The 23,055-nt window shown below is 38.2% G+C and overlaps 1 protein-coding gene across 8 annotated transcripts in view; it reads right to left on the reverse strand.

Annotated features, from left to right (window-relative positions):
- The window catches only part of DCDC1 (doublecortin domain containing 1), a 301,614-nt gene that overhangs the window by 55,944 nt on the left and 222,615 nt on the right, over positions 1-23,055 (reverse strand). Inside the window, exon 1 of one of the 8 annotated variants that reach the window (XM_039355984.1) lies at positions 10,708-10,727. The exons of the other annotated variants lie outside the window; for them this stretch is intronic. The gene's annotated coding sequence lies outside the window, so the exon portion shown is untranslated. Of the gene's footprint in view, positions 1-10,707; positions 10,728-23,055 lie in introns of those variants that run through there. 8 annotated transcript variants of the gene reach the window in all.

Genomic DNA, 23,055 nt, shown 5'->3' on the forward strand with positions numbered 1-23,055 from the left:
AAAAATGGTGGACTGCGTTGTTTGGCGACCCCCGTGAAATGGTCATTCGACCCCAAATGGGGTCCCGACCCACAGGTTGAGAACCGCTGATATAGCAGAATCCATTGAGGGCTTGCAGGTAAAGAGAATGGAGATGAACCAATAAACATCTATCAGCAGACGAAAGAGTCACACTTTTTCTTAGTCCTTTTATTAACTCTTGTATGGATCATCTCCTTCCTAACAGCAACAATGGGGTCTTCATGAATTTTTTAGTCCAGTAAATACTCAACCCCATAATTAAGTGTAATGCCCATCTCTAGCTTATTTAAATGGTTGCCAGCATAGAAGAGCACTAGCTTGGAATCTTGGCATTTCCAACAAGGGCTGGGTAAATTCTGAGAAATTATTGCCAGCCATAAAACAGACTGATTCAAGTCACTTGTTCTGGTCATGATGTATTATTTTATATTATTGAACTTATAGGCCACCAAATCAAAAACTCAAGGAAGTATACAAAAAAATCAAATATCACAAAATATCAGAAATCTCTACAGAAATGATAATGCAGAGAGCAGCGACAGCAACCGAGGATGCAAGACTGTGGTTTCCTACAATATGGCACCGTTAATTTAATGGGACCTGGATCATACCTACCTTGTCAGATCTTTCAGGATGGGAGAGAATATTGGAGAAAGGTGGCCCTATAAGTAGCCAATTGAGCCACAAAGAGCTTTATAGATGACAACCAGTCATCTTGAATTTCACTTAGAAATCCACTGATGACCAATGCAGCTTGTGGAACAGAGATATTGCAGAGAATCCCCCATAACTGCTAGCACAGCACATTCTGGACCAGCTGTAGCTATGTCCCCTGTGAGGTATACCAGCTTTGGAACCTGACTCTACAGAAAGACTAGAACGAAGTTTATTGAGATAGTTATAGTAGCAGAATCTTGCAAAACTCCTGTATTTTCCTTCCCATTGATTAATGGTATCAAAAATATTGAGAAATCAACTAGAATCAAGAGAACTTTATCACACATGTCCCAATTTTAGAAGAGGTCATCCATAAGTCCAATCAGTGCAGTCTCAGTGTTATATCTTGGCCTGGAATCTGACTTAAAAAAAGATCCATCTCTCTGGAGCTTCAGTCCAATTCAGTTCTTCACAAACCATAATTTTGTCATTTAATCTATTCTATTTAGAATTATACTCAAGTCTAGCTCTAGATAAAAATTATACAGTCCTACAACCAAGTGAAGATACAAGCAACCATCCAAAGAGAGACAGGTACATTGATCATGCCAACAGTGGTAGAACTGGCAGCATTATTTGGGAAGATAAAAGCATGCTAAAGCCCCATTGGGTGACACTTTTATAGGAATTCATTTTTATTGTAACAAACTAACCATGTAACTAAGTCCAGCACTTAAAATTATTAGCTGTTTATTAATATATTAATATATATTAATATAATTCCTTTGCAGTATTTCCCTATATCTGTAATATATGAGTGAGAAGTATTTTCACAAAAGCTGTTTTATGTTCTGTATGTCGAATCATATATCAGCCTATAGTCTGAATATTCTTAATTTAAATCTTAACTTTTTGGCACTGAGAAAGATCAACCTTCCAATATTGGAAAAATAAATTTTATTTAAGGTATCCAGAACACTACGTCCAACATAACAATAAATATGATATACTACATTTTTAAGATCAAGCTTTTAATTTGAAAAATCAATATAAAAATAAAATAAATAAAAATGCATTTCTAGAATATTATTTAATGCCAGTGAAGACTGAAAAAGATTAATTAGCCTGGAAGTATTAATGGTTTATATGAGAACTATTGCTGTCTTGCAAAATCAATATAAACTCCAGCTTCTGATGAACTTATAAAGAGTAAATAATGCAGTTGCCAAATTTATAGATGATACAGTACAAACCAGCAGGTTCACCAAATCTCTGGAGAAAATATAACAAATTATGAATTATTACAGTTAATTGTAGTAATTAATTGTAATCTAGCAGTTCAGTTTTTGTGTGTGCCCATGTCTGTGCACGTATATGGGTGCATGTCCTAAGAAAAAAATATTATATAAATAGAGAGTAATTGAAGATTTTAAGGAGTAAGATATTAACACAAAGCATAATAAAAGACTTAGTTGTAATGAGAATAACCACATTTCAAGTTACTAAAACAATGCTTGGTACAAAAATACCAGTGAAAGTTTGGGGTATACTGACCAAAACTTAATTTAATTTAATAATGTATTTAATAAGTTTTAAAAAGATACTGAGTAATGATAATTATTCAAGGAAATTTAATAAATTGACTGACGCTAAATTTGGACAGAACATTGTCTATCTAAAGGCCATTGGATAATGGCATTAGATAGCTGTAGTTTTCCATTCATTCTACAAGGCCTTTTTGGTTTGTTCCAAGTAAAACTGGATCTTCAGAAGTGTAATTCAGCCGTTACAAATAATTGCTTGAGCTAAATATTTAAATATATTTTGTCCTTACTACTAAATCAATATCAACCTTTAATCTCTCTCCCCAACCAATGGCTATTCATATCAAGAATTAATTCCAAATCTGTACATTTAAAATAAAGCCAATACGCCTCTTGAATTTATTTTGGTTAATAATGTTTGGAACTTCCGGTGGATTTTGCGCGCGCGATGGTGGCTACTTTGTAGCGTCCTCCTGGGTAAGTGTAAGAACCGCTGTGAACAGCAGACATCAGCTGTTCAGCGGTTCAAAATCCCCCTCCCGGGCACAGGGGGGGGTAGAGAGTGTCTGAATAGTGGTAGAGCCTCTTTTACACCCCCCAAGTTTTTTTTGGGGGGTGAAAGGAGTGCTCCCACGGAGTTCAGACTTGTCTCCGCTTCCCAGCTGTTTTTGTCCTCAGGGACAAAACGAGCCGCTGCAAACACCTCCGTGCTTAAAGAGAACTGGTGAGGTTTTTTTTTTATAAACGGACAGAGCTGAGTAGAGGATTTAGTTTTTGCTTTCTTTGACTTATTTGGATTTTAAGTTTTAAGACTTGTTTCTATTTTTATTCTCTCTTTTTATTTTATTTTTTTCTTTGTTGAAAGGGAAAGTAAAATGGCGATCGGCAAATCTCTCGGTGTTTTTTTTTCTGGAAGTTAGAATGCTGACCGGCAGGCTTTTTGGTGTTTCTCTTTCTTTCCTTTCCCTTTCCCTTTTTATTTTCTTATGATTGGAATGGTTGTTTTTGGTATCTCTAAGTATTTTTTTGGAACGGACTTTTTCTATTTAATTATTTTTTTTTTCTTCTCCCTTTTTTTTTTGAACTCCCTTCTTTTTATTGTAATGACCCTTTTTTGAAGGACTTTTTTCTGTTTAATTTTTGCAATTTTTAAGAAGGAGTAAAGCTTTTTTTAATTCCTTTTCTCTTCTTTTTTTTCCCTTTTTTCTTTTTATTATAATGACCTTCTTTGGAGGGAGTTATGATTTTTTAAGGAATTTTTATAATTTTTTAAGAAGGACTAAAGGTTTTTCTTTAAGATGGCTCCAAAGCGTCCAGGGATTTCTACAGCTTCTAAATCAACAGTTTCACCCTCCTCTGGGGGTCAGCTAATAACTATGAAGGATTTGCAAGACATGATGGGAGATGTTATAATTCAAATTAGGGCAGAAATGAAAAAGATTTTAGAGGAAAATAATAAGATCTTGAGACAAGATTTTGTTTTGGCTTTAGAAGGAGTTGCTTCTGTTCTTGAAAAGGTGAACTCCCATGTGGAAGAGGTAGATGAAAAAGTGGACATTTTCAATAAAAAAAAATAATAATGTTTGAAAACCTCCTATTTCAAAAAGAAGAGAATGTGCCCAACTCAGGATCTGTTAAAGTAAGATTCTGCATCTAAAATAAGGATTGCCACTTGAAAAGATATAACGTTACTAAGAAGAATACCACATAGCACATATGCATTGCTTGAGCAAAATTGTCTGGGACACTACACATCCTCTTCATGACTTGTTTTCCTTGTTACCTTCTGGGAGGAGTCTTCGTGGTATCCGAAGCAGAACATCCAGATTCAGTCACAGCTTTGTTCCATACAGTATTAACCTTGTGAACTCTAAAGCTTCCTTCTTCCGTTATATATTCAAGATGGACAGTGAATAATATTTATATGTTACTTATATGTAAGGGTTAGGTCTATACATATGTTGTATATGATATGTTTTAAATGTTATATATGTATACACTTTGAGACGAAGTAACTAAATTTCATTTTTAATGTGTGCCATTGTGCCCACAGGAAAAAAATGACAATAAAGGTTATCTATCTATTATCTATGAGGAACAAACATGATAACATAAAAGAATTATCATCACATAAAACTATAAACTAAAGAAATACACAGCAAAATAACATGGGCCTGTCAGTCTCTCACCTAGATATATCAGAATGAGGTATATGTTGGCTTTTGTGAACAGAAAATTATGGTAATTTAGTAGTATTAGAAAAACCTGCCTCAGCTTGTCTATGGAGATTCTCAGTTATCCAGGTCATGGTTATCCCAAAGGTGCTTTTTCAAGAGGCAATTGGACATCCTTGTTTTTCTTTGAAGACATTTTGCTTCTCATCCAAGAAGCTTCTTCAGCTCTGACTGGATGGTGGGGAATGGAAATTGAACAGCCCTTTCTCAACAGAGGGGGGGGGGATACAACATTATTTATCTCCAGTCTACAACACAGTCCTTTTAGCAGTTCCAAGAAGGCTCCACACCCATTTGCACTACTCAGGTGACCTTAAGGACACAGATAAACCTCCAAGTGGCCTCAATGACTCTCTAAAACAATGCAAATGACCAACTGTCTGCAAAGAATATAAATCCTTACATCCCCCATCATCAAGTCAGAGTTGAAGAAGCTTCTTGGATGAGAAGAAAAACATCTTCAAAGAAAAACAAGAAAGTCCAGTTGCTTCTTGAAAAAGCACCTTTGCAACACCTCAGCATCTCTACCAAAAGAGTTCCAGAATGGACCAGAATATCTGCCTCAGCAAATGCCCACTTTGCCCGAATTTAATCTTAGTAGTAATAGCTTCCTAGCTTCTACTGGTCTGATAGAAACATCCAGTCTGGCCATTCTGACATGTATATTTAAAATCTGTTAAGTGCTATTTTATTACTGTAATCTCAAAGCAAGATTACACTGATTTCTTTTGGGGGGGGAGAGTCATGAATGGGATAAATCTTATCCTAAATTAATCCTGCAAGTGGTTCAATCCATCATCATGTTCCTATGAGCAAGCAATGTATTAGAGCTGAAGAAGTGATAGCCAATTGTCAAAAGAATAATTTTAATTTGGCATACCTGAGGAATTGACCAAAATATAGTTAAAACATTTTCTTGTAGATGTGAATAGTTTTATTTCTCTGAACATCCAAAATGTATCAGAAGTGCTGAAAGACAGGAGTTATTTGGGCTTGCAGCTTATTTTCATTGCTATTGGGACCTGGGGATGGGGAGAGAGGAATAAATGGAGAAAATATTTCTCTGTGGATATAGTAGGCTCAAAGTTCTTGGCCATGTGGAGCTGTGAAAAACTTTTTTATTAAAGTCTGTCTTTACCTATGAGGAAAAGGCACCTTATCATGTGAACTGGCAACATATGAATAGGTGTATTACATCATCACTGAATGTCCATGTCCATAGGCCATATCTTTAAACTCAGGGCAAGTATGGACTCAAAGCCGCAGCTTTTGTAATGAAAGCTTAGTGTGATGATTCTGGTTGGAGACATGCTCCTGGAAGTACATAGATGCCAAGCCATGTAGTACTTTGAAGATCAAAACCAGCAACTTAAATTGCACCCAGAAATGTATTCATATTGAGTGCAGCAGTGCCACCTAAATGTTATACTTCTAAGTCTGTCAGCAGTTAACCTACTGAATTTTGAATCAATTGCAGTTTCTGAGTCATCTTCAAAAGAATTCCCATGCAAAGCAATTGTAGTCTTGCAATAAAGTGATGAATGGGTGAGACAATGTTCAAAGGCAATGTTTAACCCTAACCTGATCCAAAAAGGTTTATGCTTGCATAGCAGCCAAAGTTGGCCATGCTTCCTAGACTTGGCTTCTACCTGTTTGAACAATAATCCCAAGTCCAAATGCACCCCCAAATTGCAGACCTGCTCTTTTATGGGTAATAGAGCAGGGGTCCCCACCCCCCCGGTCTGTGGACCGGCACCAGGCCATGGCATACCAGAAACCAGTCTTCACAAACAAGCAAAGCTTCATCCGTGGGATGCAGACAGTACATGAAATCACACCCCCTCCAGTTCGCGAAAAACCCTCTCTCCAGAACCAGTCCCTGGTGCCCAAAAGGTTGGGGATCTCTGCCTTAGAGCCATCTCAGGGATTGGAATGCTGCATCATACTTACAAACAGCAGTCTCATCTTGCAGATTTCCTTTGAGTTGATTTTGACGTACCTAACACTTAAATTTTAAATATTGGATTAAGACTTCCATAGCATCCCCCTTCTGGCCTAATGATATATCATAAAATATCATTAGCAATTGGGTTGTTTCAGCAATTTCATATAGATCTTTAAAAAAAACATGGCAGAAAAAGCTGAACTGTGCAAGAATCCACCTTAAAGGACACGAAGACTCAACTACTTTCTCCTCATACACACTGACTGACATTCTCTAACCAGGTAGGAGGAAAACCAGCTATCTGTGTTTACTTTTAATTAAAAATTATAGATCTCATCACTATCTCTTGTAGACATTTCAAAAGATATTGTGTTCAATAGCATCAAATGCAACTGAGAAAACCAAGAGGGGAACATTCCACCAGTCTAGATGTTACACAGGTCTTCTACCAGGTCTTCTACTGTTTCTATCCCATGCCCAAGTCTGAGAATGCAGCAGCTAATTCATGTGAATTGGCAGAGCAACTTTCAATACTTGAGTACAGTAGAAGAAATGTTTATAAGTGCAAGGCTATGAGATAGAACGCCTCTTGAAATAGACTCTTTACAGGATCAAGGATTTCCATGAAATCTTAAATACTTAATTTGTAGCTCACAAATGCTGAAAAAAAAAATCAGTGATGTCATGCTCTTGTCCATCCCCGATTTTGAATTCTAATGGATCTTGATTTCTTGGAAAAATCTTCTCTGGACTTTTTGGGATGCAAAATCCCATGATCTGAGGAGTGAATTTGACACTTTTTCAGTTTTTCAACCATTTGCTTAGGAATTGGCTTTTCATCTTACTGCCTATAAATCTTAGGCTGTTTAATGTCTATACCAGTGGTTCTCAACCTGTTTTATTCTGCGACCCCCAACTGGTTGTAAGTCGAGGACTACTCAACTGGTCGTAAGTCAAGGACTACCCAACTGGTCGTAAGTCGAGGACTACCCAACCGGTCGTAAGTCGAGGACTTTCCCTGCCCAGGAGCACCGCACATGCGTGGTGCCGCCCCCCGCACTGGCCGAGGCGTAGCTGGCAAGCGGCAGAGATGGAGCAGGCCCACCACCGGCTGGGCCACCAGCTGGCCCAGCCCAAGGGAAGTAAGGTACCTGCCGGGCCCCACACGTGCCAGCAACTCTCCCTGCACCCGCCGGCCTCCCACCTCCCACCCCTGGCTCTCTTTTACTTACATTTTTAGTAGTTGCTCAGCAGGGAGGGGTGGAAACTTCCAGACAGCTCGCCTTCACTGCAGACAACTTGCAGCACTGTTTGCAGAATGGGACTTTTGGCGGGCTCAGCAGGGCAGAGACAGCCTGGACAATTCCTATTGGCTTTTGAAAGCCAATAGAATTAGACTCTATTCAAAAGCCAATAGAATAAAAGGGAGTAGCACAACTAAAGAAAAGGGGGAAAAATGGCAGACTGCATTGTTTGGTGACCCCCGTGAAATGGTCGTTCGACCCCAAATGGGGTCCCGACCGACAGGTTGAGAACTGCTGGTCTATACAGTTACCTTATTCCATTTACTGATAGCTTTAGCCATAAACTAGAATACTTAGAGAATCTCCTTAGCTGTTTCCTTATAGATAAGAAAGTGTAAGAATATCTGTCTAGGTAACAGATTTTGTCCTTTTCCTTTAAGCTCATCTTCCGTATTCTATACATTTGTCCTGCCAATCAGCAATGTTCCTGCACAAAATATCTAAATTAGGCCATTTTCAACTTTAGCATTCTTTCCATCCCAGGAAGCCAACTATTTAGAAAGGTTACACCTAGAATGTCTTAGAACTTTGTATAAGATACGCGCACACACATACACACACACAAATATAATATCTTACTATATAGATTTTTCTAGATATTCAGTAGTATGAATTCCTTTTTCACTACTAGTAATATCTATATTTTGAAGAAATTTGGGATAATGTTTTTTGGGCTTTCAGGGTGAAGAATATGAGCTCTTTGCTGAAGACTAGACTATCCTTTAACATAGGATAGATGCTTTGCTGAAGTATAGAGAATATATAAAATAAATAAATGCATTTGTTTAGCATTCTGACAACAAAACATTACAATCTTTAATACAATATAATGAGAAAATATTGATAATTTCTTTTTTAAATATTTCACTTTTCTTGCTGGAATAATCACAAAAAATATTCATTGCAAAAAAAACTTTTACAAAATATTTAGCTTTTGTCACAATCTTTATAATGTACAAAGGTTAAATTAACTCACTGCTAATATAATTCAAATTTTATCAGTCAAAAATGTGTCTTAACTCTTTACTCCTGGTCCTTGTTTTGCTAGTCTGTCTCAGTTTAGAGAAACTGAAAATTATTTTTAATTGATATTTACCCTGGTAGTGTTCATACAATATGGACAATATTACACATACTGATATACTTTACCAAAATTTAATAATTCTTCTGAAGAGATTATAATATTCATTGTTATAATATTTGTTGTTTAACACCTCTAAAATTTATATTTACTTCTTTGGCATCATATAACATTTTAAATTGCAAATAGTTTTGTATAAAACCCAGGTAATACAAAATTTAGCAAAAATTATTTTCTTTAGTAATATATATAGGTGTAACAAATATGCTGCTTGAAAAGCAACAGAGGCAGTCTTTGTTTCATCTGATATAGAACAGGAGACTTTGGAATTAATTGCAGCCTTCTAATAAACACAATGATGTAATGATGTATTTAACATTACTGATTTTTGTTTGATTCCAAATAAATTGCAGATTTTTTTCTGCTGTAATACTAAAACAATTACCATTTTGAAAAAAGGATAATTAATCCACAATTTTTTCACATTAGATCATATATCTCTAAGAGTGCCCATGTATTTGATAGCCTTCAGCTGCTGTGCATTTTTCCCACTCTTTTTTTTTCCTACCGCCCCATCAGTGCTGACATTTAAATGAGTGAGTATTCAACACAAATGTGATCATTTGTACAGCATCCAATGCAACCCCATACTGAGATGATTGCTTCTGGGAGCCGTCCATGGGTTCTTGAATAGAGGGGAAAAGCAAGACAAAATTTTATCAATTTACATTTTTTTGTGATTAATTTTTATGCAAATAAGAGCCCGACCGTGCTCCCATCTCACCTGAATCATGCGGATCATCAAAGACAAATTGAGCATCGCTTATTTAAAAAATAGGCTTTAAACTACTCTACAGCTGTGTTGGAAAATGCTGAGAGCAGGGCATGAACTTTTCTAATGTATTGGGGATAGATAAGAAAATGTCTATTTTTTTTCTTTTCAATGTCCATGGTATTCCAAATGTAAATGATAAAGAAATACATAGAAGTGCTTATAGCTCTTTGTAAATATTTAACAGCAAGAAACTAGGGGGAGGAGATTCTCTCCCAATATCTAATCAGAAGGTTTTGCACAAATAAAACTGTCTGGATAGAAGTATTCTAAAACTATACATCTAAAACTGTTTTTAAAATTATTTGATAAATAATATTGTCTTACTATTATTACAAATATATTGTACACACAAACAGTTATACTAAACACACACACACACAAACATGAAATAGATGCATTCTATAAATCACAAGTGCTAAAATATTAATCAGTTAGTATTTCCTTTTGGATGGAAATAATGAGGAAAAAAATCTGTTTATGCAGCTGGATACTTTCACACATGTTGTGAAAGTAAGCTGTGGTTGTGTTTTCACATGAATTACAAAGGCAAATTAAACAGCAGTATACACCCATTTATTTTACAACTTCGAGAATGCACACAGTAATGACATCTTTTAAAAAAACCTTATGATTGTTTTAACTTTTTTATAGATACAATTTCATTAGATATTCTATAGCATCTGTATTTGAACACTTTTTTTAAAAAAAAACAATTGTTAGTTGAATATGCTTTGAAATTAAAATAAGCCTAATCCTTGAAAATTCCTGTTAAATTAATTAATTCACATATCTAGACTAATATATACAGCAAATCAAAAGATTTCATACTTAAAACTGATGGATTACATTTTTTGATAATCCTGACATATAAAAGTTAAAGAAAGAAAAATATTTATATAAATACATTTTGAGAGGAATGTGCATTAAAATAGATACTTAAAAATATGAATTTAAAGGTGGTTTGAAAAGATGAGGAACATGGAATGGAACATAGTGGCACAGACTGCAAATAGATTTGTCTCTAATTGTAGTACTAATATATGCTGATTTGGGTCTACAAAAACAAATAAACATGTAGATACATACAGTGATTTTCAGTTGTGAGTTCCATGGCATCTCTCTCTCTCTCTCTCTCTCTCTCTCTCTCTCTCTCTCTCTCTCTCTCTCTCTCTCTCTCTCTCTCTCTCTCTCTCTCTCTCTGTGTGTGTGTGTGTGTGTGTGTGTGTGTGTGTTTATGTGTGTTGATAGATTCAGCCTTGAGACAAGGTAGCAGGGATCTCAGATCAGATTCTGTAGTCCCCATAATTTGTCAGAGAATGAAGATGTTGGCTTGCTATATTTCAACACCACAGCTGCAGATGGCCAAAGTTTGGGGATATTGTTTCATAGGGATTAATTTATTAAAGAAGCAAAAGTGGTTTGGCCACCTATAAAGCAACTTGACACTTCAAACCAAAATCTACTGCTTGTATTTCAAAACTCTCTGAATTCTAAGGCAAACTTGGAGCTCAGTTAAGCGATCATCCCATGAATATCTAGTTTATGGCAAGGAATTTCCTATTATGCACCTCAAACAGTTTTTAAATAATGTAATCAATGCTAAATATTCACAAATGTTTTTGCACCTTGTAAACATCTACACTACGGGTGTCAAACTCACCATGTCACATGATTTGTCGCGATGTATTGTGACTTTTTTTGCATTGCTGGAGCTGGGGTGGGTGTGGCCTCCACATGATGTAGGTGCCCGTGGGGCAGCAGTTTGATACCCCTGATCTACACTGAAACTATTAAAAGTGTTATCGCAATGTGGATGACAATAAGAGCAGCTTCTGTTAACACTGTATTAAACTTAAATTTTGAAATTATTTTTCACTAGGCTACAAAGCAAGGGTGAGTAATTATCATAAATAATTAGATATATTGTTATAAGAGTCAAACAGCAATATTGGAAGCCACCTAAAGTTTCTGTGCAACAATGTACTTAAAGTGTGTTTCTTAGTGACTGAAATAAGAATATATATTAAAGAATCCATGGAAGTAACACATGTTCTTCTTTATCATCATCTTCATCATCATCTTTTATTAGATTTATATGTTGCCTGATTTCCCATTTTCTTCCCTCATCACCATACTACTGAGCAAGTGAATTTTTACCTTCAGCCTTAAATTTCAATTTGTTGTTGTCTTCTAGGCCATTACTGCTATTTAGCATTGAAGCAAAATCTAATTAGCTCACAAAACAATAGTGCTGGATATCACACATAATAATCCTTAATACTCTGAGTAAAGATTGGGAAGTCTGTATGATTTTTCACGATTTTATCCTTTTATGGCTAGATAAAATAGCCTTTCTCCCAGACCCATTTGTTATTAGAATTGACCTAACACTTTCTTAATGTATCAGGTATTATATATTCTAAGCATTTAGAATACTAGTTATATATATCATACCTTAAAATTAAAATCTGTGAGAATGGTTATGTGGTTATAGCATTGGAATTCAGATGAAATGTAAAGCACTGTTTCTCCAGTGTCATTGTTCAATGCTTCAATCTGAAATAAAATACATAATTGCTGTCTTTTCTTTTACAATCTTTCTAAAATGCCAATAAGATGCACTGAGCTACAATCCCATCACTACAGCTGACAGTGGGAAGGAAATGATATTCTGCTCTGGGAAGTCTATTTTCCCAATCCTGTTAATTACCAGATTATTTGGAAGACAAAAAGAGAAGTTTAACTTGGTGCGCAATGATCCTGAATAAGACTGTGTTGAGGAAAAGAATGTACCTGATTTTTCTAGCAGAACTGTGATTTTGGGAATGGGCTATCTTTTCAACATCCACTCTTCAGTTTCGTTGCCCAAAAGTTCTTTAGATAGGATCCAATCTGGGTTGGTTAACAGGACCAGAGATTTAGTCTTCCGAGCTTTCAGATGCATGCTGGAGTCCATCCTCAGGGAACTTCTCTGTCTCAGAGAGACAGAGGCTTCTCAGAAAAGTTCCCTGAGGATGGGCGCCAGAACGAATCCAAAAGCTCAGAAGACTAGACTTCTGGCCCTAGTGACCAACCCAGATTGGATCCTGCAACATTATCCTGGGACATCTATATTTGCCTTCATTCGTTCTTTAGATAGTTTTCCTTACTGCTGAGGGAAGAAAAATCAGGAATTAGTCAGAAAGGAAAAAGGTTTTAATTTCATTTAATTTCATCCATGCCCAAGGGATTCGGCTATCTAGAGGGAGCTGAGATTAAGAATGCTCCTTCTCCACAGCAGTCCTGACCACTGTTTGGAACAGGTCAATTAAAAAAAAAAGTTTATAGTATTCTTGCTCAGAGTAGCAAGAATAGCACTTCTCTCCCCCTCCCCAAACATACTAAGAACTAGCTGAAGTTAAAGTTCTTTTCACCCACTGGCAATTGTTCTGATAGGTTTTTCTTTGTTTCTTATGCAGAGCCATGTTGCAGTGGTTAGAATGCAGTATTGCAGGCTAATTCTGCCAATTGCCAGCAGTTCAATCCTGACCAACTCAAGGTTGACTCAGCCTTCCATCCTTCCAAGGTCGGTAAAATGAGGAACAGCTTGTTAGAGGCAATAGATTGACTCTGTAATCTACTTGGGGAGGGCTATAGAATAGAATAGAGCTGGAGGAGACCTTGAAGGACTTCTAGTCCAGCCCCCTGCTCAAGCAGGAGAACCTATACTATCTAGATAAGTGACTGTCTAGTCTCTTCTTAAAAATCTCCAGTTACAAAAGTTCGAGATAGCACCTAATATATGGGCAGATCACAATCCAATAAAGATGACTTGGAGAGGAACTGAGAAAAAATTAAGATGGTCTATGAATAAATCTTTACTAAAGGAGAAAGAATTTATACAAATAGTAACAAAGGAAATGGAATTCTTTTTTTAAATAAATAAAAAAGAAGAAACATCCCTTCAAAATATGTGAGATACGGCTAAAGCATAATTCAGAGGGCTGGCTATAACTTACATGGTGAAAAAGAATAAAGAAAAACAACAACAGTTAAAACTACAGGAAGAACTTAAGAAATTAGAATCAGAACTATAAATAGACCCACGAAAGAAAATACTTAAAAAACAAATGGAACTAATAAAACATAAAGTAAATTTAGCAGAGGCCGAAAAAATGATGCAACAAATTAAAAGAGTTAAACAGAAGTTTTTTGAAAATGCTAATAAACCGGGGAGGTGGCTAGCATACCAAACTGAAAAAAGAAAGAGAGAAAAAAGTGATAAATAAACTATAAGACTCAAAAGGAGATTTACAGTTTCAAAATAACACAATAAAAAAATAATTAAAGACTTTTATGAGATACTTTATAATACAGAGGAAACTTCACAAGAAAAAATAAAGCATTATATTAAAAAAGCAGATTTACCAAAAATTCCAGAAAATATACAAAATATTTTAAATGAAAAAATATCAATGATGGAGATGACAGAGGCTATAAAAAGACAAAAAAATGATGAGACCGCAGACCCAGATGGACTACCCGCAGAGTTTTATAAATCTTTACAAAATACTTTAAGTCCTATAATAAAAGAACTATGTAATGAAGTACTTTTAGAGGCTAAAATACCAAATACATGGACAGAAGCTAATATCACTTTAATACCTAAAGAAGACTCAGACCTGACATAAATAAAGAATTATAGACCAATATATTTATTAAATGTGGACTACAAAATTTTTGCCTCAATAATAGCAGAAAGACTAAAGAAATTTTTGACTGAATTTATAGACACAGATCAAAATGGATTCCTACCTAAAAGGCAAATAAAAAACAACCTAAGAATGATTTTAGACATTTTGGAATACTATGAATTTCATCCAGGAAAACAGATGGCGTTAATATTTCTAGACACAAAAGGCTTTTGACAATATAAATTAGCAATTTATGTTTCAACAACTAGATGAAATGGACTTTGGAAAAAACTTTATAAATATAATCAAAACAATTTATTACAGACAAACAGCAAAAGTAATTGTAAATGGAGATTTTACAGAAAACTTCAATATTAAAAAAGGCACAAGACAAGGATGTCCACTATCTCCATTGCTACTTATATTAACATTGGAGGTTTTAAATAGAAACAGACAAGATGTGGAAATTAAAGGACTGGAAATGAAAAATACAAATTACAAGCATTTGCAGATGATTTAGTTTTTATATTAAAAGAGCCTCTTGAGACAAGCTTTAAGCTTATGAAAAAGATAAAAGAGTTTGGAGAAGTGGCAGGTCTGAAAATAAATGGAGAAAAGACTAAGTGTTAACTAAAAACCTTACAGAAAACAAAAAATCAATTATCAGAAAAAACAGGTCTTCAAATAGTCAAAAAAGTTAAGTACTTGGGAATCTACCTAACAGCAAGATGTGCAATAATAAAAGAAGATAATTATGTAAAACTATTAAAACAAATAAAATTAGACTTGGAAAAATGAAAAAAACCTACAACTTTCAATGCTGGGGAGAATAGCAACAGTGAAGATGAATATTTTACCAAAAATGCTCTTTTTGTTTCAAACAATACCTATAAAAGTGGGGAAAAACTTCTTTGATGAACTAAACAAATCAATACTGAAATTTATTTAGCAAGAAAAAAAAAGCTAGAATAAAACTGAAAATGCTTCAAGAAGTGAAAGAAAATGGAGGATTTGCACTGCCAGTGTAAGGACCCACCCCACTTTGCATCTTAAGAAGACAGAACTCTTGGAATAATTCTTCCAACAGGAATCCTTTATTAAGAGAAAATGGTTGCAGGCATGCTAGACAGGACTTGGGGTTCAAGCTCTTCCATTCAAGGTTTTAAGGGGTTCCCCAGTAGTCCCACCCAATCAACCCCCCTTCCAGTGATAGTTTCAAGTATCACAATTCCGCCCCCTTTCTTCTTTCTTCCGTCTGGATGCGGACTTCAGATAACTACATGAAAGGCAACTACCCTCCTTTGGTATGCTAAAGCTTTGAGGTTACAATAAACACACATTCAGCATTCCGCTCTTTGAAGTGTAAAGAAGGAAGTGAGGGCCATAAAGCCCCTTTGTTCTCCCCCTTCTCTCCCTCTTATGGCAGAATCCAGAGAAGGCAGAATTGGGAGTTTCTATATTTGATAATTTAAAGATGAAATATAATTGGATTCTGACATCCGGCCCCTCTTAACAATAAGAGAGATCCACCTGAAAGAAAACACAAATATAAAATTTAGTCAGGCTTGTTAGGATACTCTGTGTGAAACTTCTTCAATAGCTTCGGGGCTCTGACATGACGTTTATGGACCCACTCATTTTGTGAGGGAGGTAGGTGTTTCCAGGCAACTAGGTACTGAGTTGCCCCATGATATCTCCTAGAATCAAGGATTTCCTTTATTTCGAAGTGTTGTTCACCCTCCACCATGAGTGGAGGTGGTGGTGGGGGGATTTTTGGCCGTAGATGTGACTGATGCTCTCTTTTCAGCAAGCTGCAATGAAAAATTGGGTGTATTTGCCTGAGGTTTTTGGGTAATTCTAATTCTACTGTTACTGGATTTATGATTCTTTTAATTGGAAAAGGTCCTATATATTTTGGTCCAAGTTTTTTACAGGGCTGTAGGGACTTTAGGTATTTTGTAGATAAGTACACCATTTCTCCTATAATGAATGGTGTAGGCTCAACCCTTTTTTTATCGGCTTGTGCTTTGTATGCCCGCCTAGCTTCATCTAGTGATTTTCTGACTATTGGCCAGGTGTTTTGTAGGTTTTCCATCCATTCTTTCAGTGAAGGGATCGTTGGTTCTTTTGGGGTTAACTCTGGCATAGGGTTGAAACTTTGGCCGTTGGCTATTTGAAAAGGAGTGTAGCCTGTGCTGGAGTGGACTGCATTATTGTAGGCAACTTCTGCAAAAGGAAGTAAGTCCGTCCAATCACTCTGTTGGAAATTTAAAAAACATCTCAAATATTGCTCAAGTACCGACTGGCAGCGTTCCGCTTGTCCATCTCCTTGAGGGTGGTGGCTAGATGTCAATCCCTGAGTGGTCCCTAAGAGGGATAAAAATTCCTTCCAAAATGCAGACGTAAATTGCACTCCCCTATCAGAGATGATGCGTTGGGGTGCCCCGTGCAATCTGTAAATGTGCTGGATGAAAAGTTTTGCTAAGGCCTTTGCAGTGGGAATTTTTTGGCAAGGGATAAAGTGCACCTGTTTGGAAAATAGGTCCGTGACTGTCCAGATAACAGTATTCCCATTGCTTTCTGGCAATTCCACTATAAAATCCATGGCTATTTCCCTCCAGGGGGCTGAGGGACTTGCCACTGGTTGTAATAGCCCTGGCGATTTCCCTTGCAACCTCTTTGCTGATGCACAGGTTGGGCAGCTGGCAACATAACTTTCTATGTCCTTTTTTTATTGATGGCCACCAAAATTGCCGTTTAATTAAGTGTAAAGTTTTTACAAATCCAAAATGCCCTGCTGATTTTGTGTCATGGCAAAGGTGCATGAAAGTTAGTCTTTGAGTTGTTGGTATATATAACTTTTCCCCTACCCAAGGCAATCCGTGCTCTCATTGTGCACACATGTTTGTTTTTCTGGAACCATTCATCTGTTTCCAAACTTTTTCTGAATTCAATCCCAGTTTGGCTGTCCAGTTGTGGTTTTATTTTGGCTTGGGTTCTTGTGGTTACTGGCGCTGCCAGTTGTGACTCTGCCATTATTGGTCTAGAGTCTGTGGTTCGTGCGCTGTTATATTGGGGCATGCGAGATAGTGCATCTGCCAGGAAGTTCTTTCTTCCTGGTAAATGTTTGAGCTTAAATTGGAATTGGTGAAAATGCTGGGACCAGCGGGCTTGTTTGGGATTGAGTTTCCTGGAAGTTTTCAGGGCTTCTAAATTTTTGTGATCAGTCCACACCTGGAAGGGGATTTTGTTGCCTTCCAGGAACTGTCGCCACGTGAGTAATGCCCAACGTATCCCATAAGCCTCCTTCTCCCATACGGGCCAGCGCTGTTCTGTTTCCGTGAGTTTCTTGGATGTATATGCACAGGGTTGCAATACTGCATCATCATTTTCTTGTAATAGCACAGCCCCCACTGCCACATCACTTGCATCTGCCTGTATTATGAAGGGCTTGTCCATGTCTGGGTGCCTTAGTACTGGTTCGGCAGAAAAAAGTCTCTTTAGTCTCTCAAACGCTGCTTGGCACTCCATTGTCCATGTTAGTGGCTGGCTAGGTTTTACTGAGGATGTTCCCTTCGTTTTTAGTAAGTTAGTGAGGGGCAAGGCTATCTGTGCAAATGAGGGGATGAATTGGCGGTAAAAATTTGCAAAGCCCAGGAAACTTTGTAGTTGCTTTCTTGTGCGGGGTGGTGCCCAATTTAGTACTGCTTTGACCTTCTCCGGGTCCATTTCAATGCCCTGTGGGGATATGCGATAGCCTAGGTAGTCTATCCTTTCCTGGTGGAATTCGCATTTTGAGAGTTTGGCATATAGGTGAGCGGCTCGCAGCTTCTTTAAAACCGCTCTGACAAGTTTGACGTGTTCTTCTTTTGTTTCAGTAAAGATAAGAATGTCGTCCAAGTAAACAAGGACCCCCTTAAATAGGTGCTCCCTTAGAACGTCATTGATTAATTGCATAAAGACTGCAGGGCCCCCTTGTAATCCAAATGGCAAGACTTTGAATTGATAGCACCCCATGGGGCAGTTAAATGCAGTCTTCCATTCGTCCCCTTCCTTGATTCTCACGCGATAGTAAGCTTCCCTTAAGTCTAGTTTAGAAAAAATTTTCCCTTTCGATAGGTGTGACAGCATGTCTTTCATGAGGGGCAGCGGGTATAGGTTGCTTTCACTGATTGTGTTCAGGGCCCTATAATCCACGCATAAACGTAAAGAGCCATCCTTCTTCTCTCTAAAAAGGACAGGGGCAGCCACTTTAGGCTTAGCTGGTTCAATGAAACCTCTCTCCAGGTTTTTTTTTATAAATCTTTCCATTTCCTCCTTCTCCTTTGGGCTCATGGAGTATAATCTGGGCTTCGGGAGTTTTGCCCCAGGCTTGAATTCAATGGTACAGTCTGTGGGTCGGTGGGGGGGAAGCTCATTCGCCCTCTCCTCACTGAAGACTTCAGCAAGGTCCCTATATTCCTCTGGTATTTCTGTTAATCTTTTTTCCTCTCCTATGGATGCTTTTTCTATTCTTGATTCTGGTAGCCTCCCTTGGGGTTTTAAGTCCATAGGGTCCCCCTTCGGGAATTTGATTTCTGTCGTCCTCCAATTTACCCAGGGGTTCCATTTTTTCAACCATTCCATCCCTAGAATCATTGGGCATTCCATACCTGGGGTCACCACAAACGTTAAGTCCTCTTCATGGTTGCCCAGGGAGAGGTGTATTGGCAGAGTGGCTAGGGTAGCTGGCACCCCCCCTGCTATGGATCCATCTAGCTGGCCAAATGAGATTGGTTGTTCCAGTCTCCTGGATGGGATGCCCAGATTCCCCACTAGTGTTGGGCTAATGAGGCAGCGGGTGCAGCCAGAGTCTATTAAGGCTTTCACCTTCACAGCTTCGGGCATGGGGGGGATTAATATAGTCACTGTTTTGAAGATGGGTGTGATGCATCCACTTACCAGGGGTTCGCCCTCCGAGCTGTCATCTGAGGCATCCACCGTCCCTGTGGTGTAGGCTGGAGTTCTTTCCCCTTGGTGAGCAGAGGTGGGGGTTTCTGCAATTTCCATCATTTTCATGGCTGTTTCTTTTGGCTTAGCTGAATACTCCTCTGGGTTTGTTGATTGGGGATCTGTCTGGGTTGTGCTGGGGGGCCTTTGAGCGGCATTCTACAGCTCGATGCCCTTCTCTTCCGCACTTGAAACACCCCATTTGCTTCTTGGCTGTATCCGATGATTTCACCAGTTGGTGTGTCAGCTCAGGCGGGGGGCGGCTCCATTGTTTTCTTCGGCGGTGCCTCTTCAATATGTCGATCTCTGCTTCCTCTGCCAAGACGTACCATTCCTCAAGTCGATGTGGGTCCCCTCGGGGCAGGCAAGCATCATATAGATCATAGTTTAGTCCGTCTTTGAAATGGCCAAGGAGGATGTCTTCTGGCCAATTCAGTTTGCTGGCAATGGCCCGGAATTCTTGTGTATACTCGGCCACTGGGCGTTTGCCTTGCCTCATCGTTGTTATTCTTTCACGGGCTTTGCGATCAGCCAGGGGGTCTTCAAATCGTCTTCTCAAAGAGGACATGAAACGGTTGAAGTTACTGAGTTCTGGGGCATTGGAGTCATGCAAGTTCACTACCCAATCCGCAGCTGGTCCATCCAGGGCAGATTGCACGATCCGGATGCGGGCTTTGTCGCTGGGAATGTCCTGCCCATATTCCTCCATGTAGCTGAGTACTTGGGTTAGGAAAAACCCCAAGCGTGTTGGCTCCCCTTTGAATTTCACCTCCAACGGTGGACGTCTTGGAATGGATCGGTGCCTCTGTTGTGGGTGGTAGTGTCTTCCGTCCAAATTGCCATCTGTGGTCCGGTAGGGGGTGGGGGCTCCTGGATCAGTAGATGTCCCTGGGGTTGCAGGTTCCACGTCCCCCTCGGTGTCTCTCCCTTTGTGGCTCCAGGAACTGGGGCGGCCGTAGGGCTCAGTATTCTCCTCTCCTAGGGAGCTGAGAGTTCTCTTCATCAGGTCAATAGCTTTCTCTAGGATCCAGTCTGAGTACGGTACCCAGCTTCCTCCCTCTTCACTTGCGTGCAGGGATTTCTCCATCTCCTGCTTCCATTCTGGTTGCTTGGTCCCCCGTCTCAGGGTCACCTTTCTTGATTCCTTTCTCCACTCACTTTTCTTTCCAACGTTCATCGACCAGCGAGGCTTGTGGTCCTGTGTCTCCACCACTTCTTCTCCCGAGGAATCTGACCTCTCAGATCCCAACATCTGGCAAGGTTCCAACTGGGTCAGCGGCTCTCTTTCCAGGGAGTTTTCCCCCTCTCTTTCTCCATTGTCTGACATGGTAAATTTTTTGCAAAATCCCCCGGCAAGGGTCTCCCTTCCAGGTGGATTAATTTTGCAAGTCCTGTCTAATGTAAGGACCCACCCCACTTTGCATCTTAAGAAGACAGAACTCTTGGAATAATTCTTCCAACAGGAATCCTTTATTAAGAGAAAATGGTTGCAGGCATGCTAGACAGGACTTGGGGTTCAAGCTCTTCCATTCAAGGTTTTAAGGGGTTCCCTAGTAGTCCCACCCAATCAACCCCCCTTCCAGTGATAGTTTCAAGTATCACAATTCCGCCCCCTTTCTTCTTTCTTCCGTCTGGATGGGGACTTCAGATAACTACATGAAAGGCAACTACCCTCCTTTGGTATGCTAAAGCTTCAAGGTTACAATAAACACACCTTCAGCATTCCGCTCTTTGAAGTGTAAAGAAGGAAGTGAGGGCCATAAAGCCCCTTTGTTCTCCCCCTTCTCTCCCTCTTATGGCAGAATCCAGAGAAGGCAGAATTGGGAGTTTCTATATTTGATAATTTAAAGATGAAATATAATTGGATTCTGACAGCCAGACTGGAATCTATATTACCAAGCAGCCGTTCTAACATAGCTAAAAGAGTGGATAACTCTTAGAGATAGAAGATTACTATATCTAGAGGGCCATGACCTACAACTTGGATGGCATGCCTTTCTATGGTATGGCAAAAATAAAATTCACAGATACTTTCAATATCACTATATAAGAAACACACTTTTGCTAGAATGGGAAAAAATAAAAGTGAAAACCTATATGAAAATACCTGGATGGCTTTCAACAATGGAAGCGTTTGTTCACCCAAACTTAATAAACTATGACAAAATTGTGACTTATAAAGACATTGTGAATAAAGAAGGAAAATTAAAACATAAATTAAAACTAGAAGAACAGGATATTGACTTATCATGGCGGCCATATCTGCAAATCCAAACGAGATATGAAAAAGATGTTAAAATATCTGGATTCTATAAAGAACAGACAGAATTTGATCAGATATTACTGACATCATATGAAAAATTGATTAAGAAATTTTATAAATATATGTTAAGTTTAAAGATGGAAGACGAACAAGTTAAAGAAACAATGATAACATGGGCAAAGTATTTTGGATATAATATAGAACTAGAAAAATTGCAAAGCCTTTGGGAAAGAAATTCTAAAATAACAAAAGTGGTAGCATACAAAGAAAATTTATATAAATGTTTTATAGATGGCATTTAACACCTGTGAGGTTAGCAAAAATGTTTAAAAATATATCAAGCAATTGTTGGAAATGTAAACAAAAACCAGGCACTTATTACTATCTTTGGTGGACATGCTCTAAAGCTAAAAGATTTTGGTTAAGAATACATGTATGGCTAGAGAAAATGACGAAAAAACATAAGAGTTTAAGCCAGAATTATTTTTGTTAGGCATAATTGTAGGTAATTATGAGAAAGAGTGTATATATTTAATTTTACATATATTAACTGCAGCAAGAATTGTAATCGCTCAATATTGGAAAAATGAAGATTTACCAATGGAGGAAGTGTTAATTAAAAAAATCTTAACAGTGTGCAGACATTGAATATGAAAGAGAAAAAAGACTCAGTTTATTTTAGAACATGGGATACTTTTTATCATTGGCTAGAAAAATAGGCAGAGAGAAAGGAACTTAATATATATTAGTAAACTAGGCATTAAAACCAGACAATATGTTGCTGACAATATTTTAAGCACTTGTGATTATAAAAAACTATAAAAAACTAGAGGCAAGCTGTTCTACTGGTTAATTGTCCTCACTGTCAAGAAGTTTCTCCTTAATTCCAGGTTGCTTCTGTCTTTAATGAGTTTCCAACCATTGTTTCTTGTCCTGCCCTGACCCCTCTTCTTTCTGGCAGCCCCTCAAATACTGGAATACTGCTATCATGTCTCCCCTATTTCTTCTTTTCTTTAGATTAGCCAAACCCAAGTCCCGTAGTCATTCTTCGTATGTTTTAATCTCCAGGCCTTGGATCATCTTAGTTGCTCTTCTCTGAATTTTTTCCAAACTCTCAACATCTTTTTTGTGATATGGTGACCAAAATTGGCTGCAGTGTGGTCTTACTAGGGTTTTATAAAGTGGTACCTCGTGTGATCTTGATTCTATGCCTCTGTTTATACAACCCAGGATTGTATTAGCTTTTTTGGCTGCTGCTGCACACTGCTGGCTCATGGTTAAGTGATCGTCCACTAGGACAGGGCTTTTCAACCAGTAGTACACATACCACCTGTGGTACTTTGCCATGCGACAGGTGGTACATGACTGCTAGCTAAGTGTAGCGGGGGAGGGGAATGAGCCGAAGCGACCCTAGCCTGAGGGAGAGGCAGCTGCAGCTGCAGGACTGTCTGGGCTTGGCAGAAGCCCCAAGAGCCAGCAGGGCTCCAGCTGATTGGCTTCAGCTGATTG

Source organism: Crotalus tigris, unplaced genomic scaffold (genome assembly GCF_016545835.1).
Source record: "Crotalus tigris isolate CLP2741 ecotype Arizona unplaced genomic scaffold, ASM1654583v1 scf7180000018777.2418813, whole genome shotgun sequence".
Taxonomy (NCBI): domain Eukaryota; kingdom Metazoa; phylum Chordata; class Lepidosauria; order Squamata; family Viperidae; genus Crotalus; species Crotalus tigris.